We start from the raw sequence: 9,864 nt of genomic DNA on the forward strand, positions 1-9,864 counted from the left end.
GCAAGAGACAATTTCATTCAGAGAGTATTTGATGTCATAACATGTGTAATGTAAGAAATCATCAATATATTCAGTCCATTTTCCAGATGACAAAGACTTAAATTGACCCTTGAATCAAAATTTCCTCATGTTTTACTCACCCTCAAGGCATACAAACTGCTCCAAAAGCTCCAAAAAGTGCATCAATCGATCAAAGAACTGTTCGACACGGCTCCGTGGTCTTAACAAAGGTCTTCTGAAGCGAATCGATGCGTTTGTTTAAAGGTTTCATATGGCGCGAATACGCCACACGCTTGCAGTATTCGACCAATCACTACGCACTGGTTAACTGGCCAATCATAGCACACCTTGCTTTTCAGAGCGATGTATTTTGTAAAAAATCTGCACGTTCAGAGAGGCGGAGCAAAGAGGAGATACAAACATGCACGGTATGTGGAAAATACAGCGTTTTTGAACCTTAAATGGTGTATACACATTGCATTACATCTAAAACAAACGAAAATATTCGTTTTAGTCGTGTCATATTAAAGACAAATATCCATATTGACAGCACTATTAACGTTGATATCTAGCTTTCGTCATCTCTCGAATGCACGTGAACCAGAGGCTTACCAAATGGCCAGCCTGATGTGTAAATCATGAAATATCAAAATAAAAGTCTTAAATAAAAAAATTATAATCAAACCCATAAAATCCACGATATAATCTTAGGTTCTTTTTCATGTAAGTCAAGCAAATTTGACTTTGAAAAGTCACTAGCCTCAAAAAGACCTCATTAAATACTTACTGCCCTCTCTGGGCCGAAACTAACACAAGTTACTCAACAGTAATCAGCACTCTTAGTTTCAAATCAGTTTCCTTCAAACAGCTATATAAAAACAAATTATGAAAAAAATCACACCCATTTAATCCTTTTTCCTACAGTGTTTTTAGGCAATGCCAAATGCCTTGAGGCAATTCGTCAATGCAATTTGGCAGAAAGGTGCTGGACATGCACATGGAGTGAAATTGCTGGTCTCCTCAAGCAATAACTTGCTGATGAACAAGGGGAGGAAATGAAAGATGTTTAAATGGTGTTTGGCAGGAGGAGTGAAGGGTATAATGGGGGAACGGGTTGATCTAGGCAGCTCTTGGATGCATAAGTGGCCCCTCAGTGGCATGAGCACATGGTGAGAAACACACATCTCTATTCACCCACTGAATTGGCCTCGGTGTTCCTCTTACCGTTTCAATTTAGTTTTTGCTGAACAGTTATGTAATACGGTAATATAATAATACAATTTTGACACTCTCTAAAGCAACATGAAAGGAATAAATATAGTAAGTGGAAATTAGTTTTTTAAGATGAGGTTTTAACAGTTGAAGATCCACACTATTTTCCATAATGAAAGTGAATGGGTACTGGGGCAGTCCGTCACATTTCTTACGCATTTTAAGCATTTTATTATTTGACTCACAGAAGAAAGCCATGAGGTTTGGTACAGCCAAATGAAGACATAATTTACATTTATGGATAAATTGTTACTGTACAGTAACTACAATTAAACCCAAAATCGCGATCTCATAATGCAATTGTTCCAGTATGAAAAAAGCAAATCCACATCCTATTTTGCCGTGTCATGATGTGACTGTTCTAGTCGCCTCCTCCTCACATAAAAAGACTCTTCCAAAATGAAAGCATTCAATCTGTTCCCTTTATTCCATCATTTAGATTCCAAAATTGATGCAGGAACTGTATGCCTGAGTGAAAATATGACCCATTTGTGGTGAGGGAGGCCGTCCGTCCTCCATATTTAATGAGCCAGCAGTGTTTCCCAGCACAAAAGTGCCTTGCCAAGCAGATGGAACAAAGCTAGAACGACAGAACCCCCCAAAGTTATCGCTTACCAAATGGCGAGCCTAATGATTCCTCCTGACACCGTCTGCCTTTTTCATACCATCTTCAATGTGAACCACATTAATGTGAGGTAGATTAGCCAAACTTGGGACAGATTTCCCATTTACGCTACGTAAAAAGACGATCACCTCTACCGTGTTATCCGGCATAGAGTCACGTGACACATGGCGCAACGTGACAAATAAAGTCTGATGAGGTCTATAGCACGTTGCAATGAGCTCTCTTCTGCACGGCCTTCTGGGACACGTGAAAATAAGAGCGTGACGATCCACAGCTGGGGCTCAGGCGAAATACCGCAGCATCGGGCACTCGTCGTTCATTTTCCAAGCACATGGACGTTACACTCGGTTTAACATTCCAGTTTTGCAACAGTGGCCTTCTCTCGCTTCCATTTTATCTGCCACTGAAATGTCAGGCTGTCCACCATGTAGTCTCCTAAATGAGCTTTCTGTACCCCTATGACACGGCAGTTCTAGTCTACTGCTTCTGACTACCCGAACGCAGCAGAAGTTGGACAATGGACAAAATTGGTCCTCTCTCCGTGGCTTTGCTCCATCTACCCACAGAAATGTGTTGGTCCTTAAACGACCTTGTAATCCTGGGTTTTTGATATCAAATGTGGCTTTCTACACTGAACACGTCCACCTTTCCAGTGTCACCGCTGGGTAACAGATAGTGTCATTTTTCGTTTTGGGGCAGGGGAGACTGTGCCTTCTTCTGGATGAGAAAAAAATTGACAGTATATAAATAAATCTAAATAAATATTGTTCATTTAGATATTTATTAGCATATAAATTATTTTTTAAAATAACTGTCCAAAATTACTGTATAAAGTTTAAGGAGGCATATTTTTTGTCTCACTTTGAGCTCTTTTTGTGTTGTCATTCAAATTGATCTTTCAGAGTTTACATATTTCTGTCTTGTTTTCCAGTGCAAATATTTTATGATTAAATTCTTAAATCAAAATACATTTACTCAAGAAACAAACTGTTTTCTGAGAGAATATACAAAAAAGTTATTGTTTCCAATGGGGTAAGAAAAATGAACTTGAATTATTCAAACTTTATTATTTTTCTTAAAAAGTGTATTTTTTTGCAGATGATGTAATCTAAAACTTAATTTAGATTGTTTTAATCTTGTTTTTATCTAAATATTTTATAATTTTTTATCTTAGGACATTTTGCTTATAAAGGAAAAATTATGTTAATTTAAGAATATTTAAATATTTGTAGGCTACTGCGAAGAAATACTAAGAAATCCATTTTTTTGTAGAGTTCACTTTCCGACACGTTGAGAGTTACTGTATACTTAGTACAGTTACTTCCATTGTTGTGGATGTGCGTTTGCCTAGCAAAACTCCTATTTAAAAACACTACCTCCGCATAAAACGTCAGTATCGCTTTGACTCATTGTACTTCAAGACATGATGTATGGAAATGAGATGTTTATGCCAGTCATGCATGATGGAGTCTCTAGGAGCTGGTTAACGCTGAGGCATGCATGAACGCCCTATGAAGCACACACATCTGAAACACTGAAGAAGACCTTGATAAATTTGAAGTACTTTTCAATTCAGTCAGTTAATGTTTCGTAGCATGACATTTTCACACCTTATGAAGTTCACAATGCAGGTTTTATGGGGAGAAAGCCTATATTTCTATGTATGTAATTCACTTGTCTCGGTCTCTGTAAGCTCTCTTTTTTAAGAACATCCTCACTTTTGAGACATATATTCCTTTTATTTGGCTTTGTTTTTCAATCAAGCGAATAATGTATGTTGATTGCAAGGAACTTGCAATGAAATAGTCTAGACGTCTGATCATCAGGAGGTTGTCCTTGAACTTTCAAGCTTCATTGTGAAATTTTTTCAATGATGAAAACTTTCTATAATGCCAACTTGATATGCATGACTAAGCAAACCATCTATTTAAAAGTAGGCAAGAATATAAATTCAAGCTTATCAAATCCAAAAAAGGCAACACTCAAACACTGTCAGGAGTTTGAGGGCTGGACCACCTATTTGTCCACCAATAGCAGATGAGTGGAATGTTCATATTTTGTTCATATAAAATGGCATATTTTACTTTCATTACAATTTGACAAAACCTTCTGTGGCTGTTATCACCACCCCACTGGTTTTAGAAACAGCACTTTCATTGTCTTTTTTAAAACTATCTTCATTACATTGGAATTTGATGACTAGTCAGAGCACATTTTTCAACATTCTCTCTCTCTCTCTTTCTCTTTGTCCCCCTTTTTTGTCATGGTTCTGCCCCATCTTGTCTTGCTTTTCTTGAGCTAGTGGCAGAATCATGACAGAACCTCTTGTTTTATGTGGAGAGAGAAGTTTTGGCCCACTCGGCCTTCCACATTCTCTTTCTCTCCGGTGTCGCGTCTCTGTTCCCGCCCTTTCGTCTCCTTAGTTGCTTCGTTAATTAGTTCATGCCCCGCACCTGTCCCTCTTGATTTGTCCCCTTATTTAATGCCCCTGTGTTCTCTGTGTTGTGCTGGATCATTGTACTGTGTTATGTTTGTGTCATGTGGGTGAGTTCCAATGTCCTGTCCTGTCCTGTCCTGTAAGTCTAGTTTATTTTATAGTTAGGTGATGTGTTATTAGTAGTGGTGGCGAGATGAAGCCTCATGAAGCTTTGAAGCTTTTTAGCCAAGTGGTTCACAAAAGGGTTAATTTCTCGAGGCTTCATTTGCTCACAATACCATCTGGTGGCCAAAAAGGGTAAAACAAGCAGATACATTACAGATGTGCCAGATGTGGTCTGTGATACACTGTATTTTGCGCCAGTTAAGGCTAAGAAATAACGGTGAAGAAAAAAAATCAATTTCCACTTAGACTAATCTATTTATATGAATATAATGTGTATTTTCTGGTGGTATATAATATTATTGTATAACATAATTGTGTAAATAACGTATTGGCTTGAAATAAATGTGTGTAAATCAATTATTTGGTCATAATAGGCAGAAGGGGCAATATTATTATTCTAAAACTGGAAAGTGTCTGGGTTTAACTGGGCAGAGGGCAGTGAATGTGATTGTGGTACTTGGTTTATATAGCTGTCAAAATGTCGCGGCAAGATTCGAACCACTTACTGAACCACTTAGGCGGAAGCAAAGCTTCAGACATCATCTATGACGTCATTGGTCTAAAGCGATACAAGCCTCGATACGCGGTTCACTGAAAGCTTCCAGGATTTCTCGACACACGCTCCGAAGCCTCGGCTCAGAACGTAACATCACTAGTTATTAGTCGTCCTGTTAGTTTAGTTAGTCTTGTTCCTGTTTCCATGTTTTGTTATGTTCCCCATCATGGGTTTTTGTCTTGTTTTATTAAAGTCTTGTTTAACCCCTTACCTCCCGTCTGTACTTGGGTCCTCTGTCTCTCACCTCACCCGAGAAACGTGACAGAATGATCCAGCCATTCAGGACCCAGCAGACAGAGGGATCGCAGCGGGGGTGGTTGATGCCACCGGGTTCCCCTCCAGGGTCGAGGCCACCGGACTTCCCTCCAGGGTCGAGGCCGCCGGACTCCCTGTCAGAGTCAGGGCCGCCAGGTTCCTGTCCAGGGTCAAGGCTGCCGGGCTCCCCTCCAGGTACAAGGTCGTCGGATTCCCCTCCAGGGTTGAGGCTGCCGGTGTCCTGTTCCCGCCACAGATCCCTGCAGGCATCCCAGCTGGTACCCAGGCCTGTCGAGTCGACACCCAGTTTATGTGTTGTTCCTGTCCTTGTTTGCTGCCCAGCTGCCAGAGAGCGCTGCCCAGCCGTCGGAGAACGCTGCCTAGCCGCCAGAGAGCGCTGCCCAGACACCGACTTCCCGCCCCGTCTCGTCGACATCCAGGCCTGCCCAGCTGGTGATAGCCAGCCTCCCAGCCGGCCTTCCAGCCAGCGCCATGTCCAGCCGGCCTTCCAGCCGGCGCCATGCACTGTCCAGCCGGCCATCCAGCCAGCGCCATGTACTGTCCAGCCGGCCTTCCAGCCGGCGCCATGTGCTGTCCAGCCGGCCTTCCAGCCGGCGCCATGTGCTGTCCAGCCGGCCTTCCAGCCGTCGCCATGTCTTTGTTTGGACTTTTTTTTATGTATCATGTTTTTTGGTCATGTCTTGTGTAGGTATGGTTTTTGACACAGTCTGTCTTGTCTTGTTTGTTCCTTATGGAGCGTCAGGATGCCGCTCCTTAAGGGGGGGGGCTTCTGTCATGGTTCTGCCCCATCTTGTCTTGCTTTTCTTGAGCTAGTGGCAGAACCATGACAGAACCTCTTGTTTTACGTGGAGAGAGAAGTTTTGGCCCACTTGGCCTTCCACATTCTCTTTCTCCGGTGTCGCGTCTCTGTTCCCACCCTTTCGTCTCCTTAGTTGCTTCGTTAATTAGTTCATGCCCCGCACCTGTCCCTCTTGATTTGTCCCCTTATTTAATGCCCCTGTGTGCTCTGTCTTGTGCTGGATCATTGTACTGTGTTACTGTATGTTTGTGTCATGTGGGCGAGTTCCTGTCCTGTAAGTCTAGTTTATTTTATAGTTAGGTGATGTGTTATTAGTCTAGTCCTGTTAGTCTTGTTCCTGTTTCCATGTTTTGTTATGTTCCCCATCATGGGTTTTTGTTTTGTTTTATTAAAGTCTTGTTTAACCCCTTACCTCCGGTCTGCACTTGGGTCCTCTGTCTCTCACCTCACCCGAGAAACGTGACACTTTTTAACTATTTTCCTTTATCATTTATTCCATTAGCCCTTTGTACTCTCTTGTATTCTCTTCCTTGCTCTTTTTATTTTTAACGCTGCATGGCAATCAATTGTGAAGTCGCAGGAGGGCTGTTCATCCCCCTATGCCCAGTGAGGAGATCCATCGGTCTGTCAGTTCAAAGAGTGGAATAAATGTTCTCTGCAGCTTTCAGTCTCAAGTAAATGTTATGTTTAATGCCTGTTTAAGTGAATTAAGAGACGGAGGCCCATGTGTGTAAAAAAAAGTTTATAATGGCAAAAATACATTTTGAGATAATGAAAATCATTATACAACGGCAGCAAACAAGGGTGTGCACACTGCAGATAAATCTCATTTGTATCTGTTTATTTCTAAATCACATATTTAGAACGATTGTTATATTCTAAGTGATGAAATCTGATCAGTTCATATCATTTTGCTAAATGTAAACATCGGTCCAAAAGCACTTCCGGTTTATTTTTTTAGTTTGAAAATGTTATTTGTTTTAATTCCGTTCTGTTAGTTGTATTTTGTTCTGACACTGCATCTGAACCAGAGTTGTTTACACATAATGCTGTACGATATATAGTCAATATCTGGTGTATCTATGTCAATTGCTACAGCAATGATTTAAACCGTGTTATAATGCCAATAAACTTCTGGAACTACAGATTTTGCCTCTACTCTTGTATAGGGTTCCTGCAGCTCAACTGGTAAAAGCATGGTGCTTCTTATGCCAAAATTATAGGTCTGATTCCTATACACAAAGAATACACAAACTGATAAAGTTGCACTATAAGTTTATTTGAATTAAAGTGACCAAATGCAGAAGTGCACAAAAACATCATTAAGACATGAGTCACGACACACAAGTGACTGAAGCCTTGTCTAGACCACATGTTCATGAGTTGTCATCTTGTAAATAAGCAAAACATTTGTAAACGGTAGTGTTTTCAAACTACACTCTACACAATATTGCAAACTTTTCCTGTTACATCATGGACATGTATGGAACCACGTACAAGGAAAAACGATGTAAAAAACTAAAACAATTAAACCAATGGAACCAAAGCAGGATCAAATGAAAGTGCACGTCAGCAGCCCGTGTCAGTCTGGAGAACAGAACCAAAGTTTACTCAGAACTCCCCTGCTGGGCTCCTGCAGAATGTGGAAGAGCCTACAGCTGAATTAAGTACAGAACAAAGAGCAAGTCTTGTTAAAAGAACAGTAGGCGATGACTGAGAGAAAGAGATGAGTGATCAGAGGCACAACACTCCTGCAGTGTGAGGTAAATAAAGAACTGCTGAAGTGCCTTCCAGTGAAATCATGAAATCTATTTTTATTTATATCTAGAGGACCTCAGTCGTACTTTGTGTCGCATGCTTTAAAACAGATGAGAAATCAAATAAGATGGAATATAATGATCATTTGTATGATAGATGATAGTAGTATTATATCATATTTAATAATGCAGATTATTATTATTATCATAATATATATCTACAAATAAAATAACTGCAAAAATCAAAATATTGTTTTTTAAGTTGTCCATCAGACACTGAAGTAGGCCGTTGCTAAGAAGAGACCGGTTTGTTTTAATGCTCTCTATTGGCTTACCGCTGTAATGATGTTGTGGACAGTAGATGAAAACAGAAATTTCAAGCTTTACATAGATACCAGACTTGAGTGAGTAATTCCCAAAGAGTTGGCAGAAGCGAGCGGAGTTTGTTGGCGTGTTTCCAGCAGAGTTATTATAGTTTTGATTTTAGTTTTATTTATATTTTTAATTTGCTTTTAGTTTTAGATCTTTAGTTTCTATGTTAATTTTAGTTAATGTTTTAGCAATTTTGGTATATGCTTTTGCCTTTTTATAATTTATTTTTTTATGTTGCTATATATATTATTAATTAATTTCTATTTTAGTTTTATTTTAGTTTTTGTTTATTATTATAATTTTAGTAAATTTATTTTTGAGGCAACATTTCAATTTTTCCTTTAGTTAAGTTGTTCCCATAATTTTTAGGATAATATTTTATTTGATTTCAATGAACAGAGACATTTTCAAAGTTTTCATTTTAGTAAACCAAAATAACCTTGCTGGTTTTCAGCCATTTTTGTTCACGATTTTGCTGCATTTGTTGTCATGCAAAGCCTTCACTCACAATAAACCTTTAGTTTAGACACTTCAAAAAAAAGAGAAGACAATTCCAGCATTCACACCAAATCCAAACAGCCTCCCACTGGTGAGTTTAACCCCCCAAAAGTACCACAGCATGTGTAAACCTCATTAATCTGATAACAGCAGAGACTAAACATGGCCATCCAAATTAATCCCATGTTACCTCACTTCATAACCCATCTGCTGAAGTCAGAATTATAACGTTCTCTCCCCTCTGCTGGACCTGCGCACATAATCACCATTAGTGGAAGCCAAGATCTAAATGTTTAATAGTACACTAGAGTCCCCATCGACCCTGCAGATGTGCTGAGAGACACACTTTTCCTTCAGGCACGCTTCAGAGGTGAGAGCACAGGCAGTGTGGACGGAACCTGTGGAGAATTTGCACAAAAATGCGAATACCAAGGTGACCCGTGCTCTGCACATTTGAGCTCTTTTTGCTCCGTAAAGCACCTTAAAACCAGTTCTGGTAGAGCAGTGGTTCCCAAACTTTTTACAATGGCGTACCGCCCCAGGGACTTAACATCATTCTGCGTACCCCCTTTCTTACAGTAACAATTGTGGTCTCAAACATTTTTTTATTTGCATTGTAAATACATGTAATTTTCTTTTATCAAACAATAAATGATATATGACTCATATATAAATAAATGACTCACTGCTTAATGAGACGGATGTGCTTGAAATGACTTGCATAACTCTGTGATGTTTGGTTGTATCGGAGAAAGTCTGAGTCTCAAATCATTCTCTATGCAGAGTCTGTGTCGATATTTGTTCTTTATGTGGGCAAGTGCTGAAAACCCACTCTCGCAAAGATACGTTGTGGAGAAGGGCAGTAATGTTTCCAAAGCGCGGTCGGCTAAGGCAGGATACTCGGCATGCAAAGCTATCCAGAAGTCTGTCAGTAATTTTTGTGCGAAGTCACATGCGGTACGTAAAGACGTGCGCTTACGCATGAGTGGACGCATATTTTTTGATTAGATGTCATGAATTTGACCTTTTATGGCACTACGTGACTACTTTTTTTCTGTGTGTACACTAGAGGGAGCACGTCTTTATATTCAGCTTGTGAGAAAAACA

This window comes from Triplophysa rosa, linkage group LG22 (genome assembly GCF_024868665.1).
Source record: "Triplophysa rosa linkage group LG22, Trosa_1v2, whole genome shotgun sequence".
NCBI lineage: Eukaryota > Metazoa > Chordata > Actinopteri > Cypriniformes > Nemacheilidae > Triplophysa > Triplophysa rosa.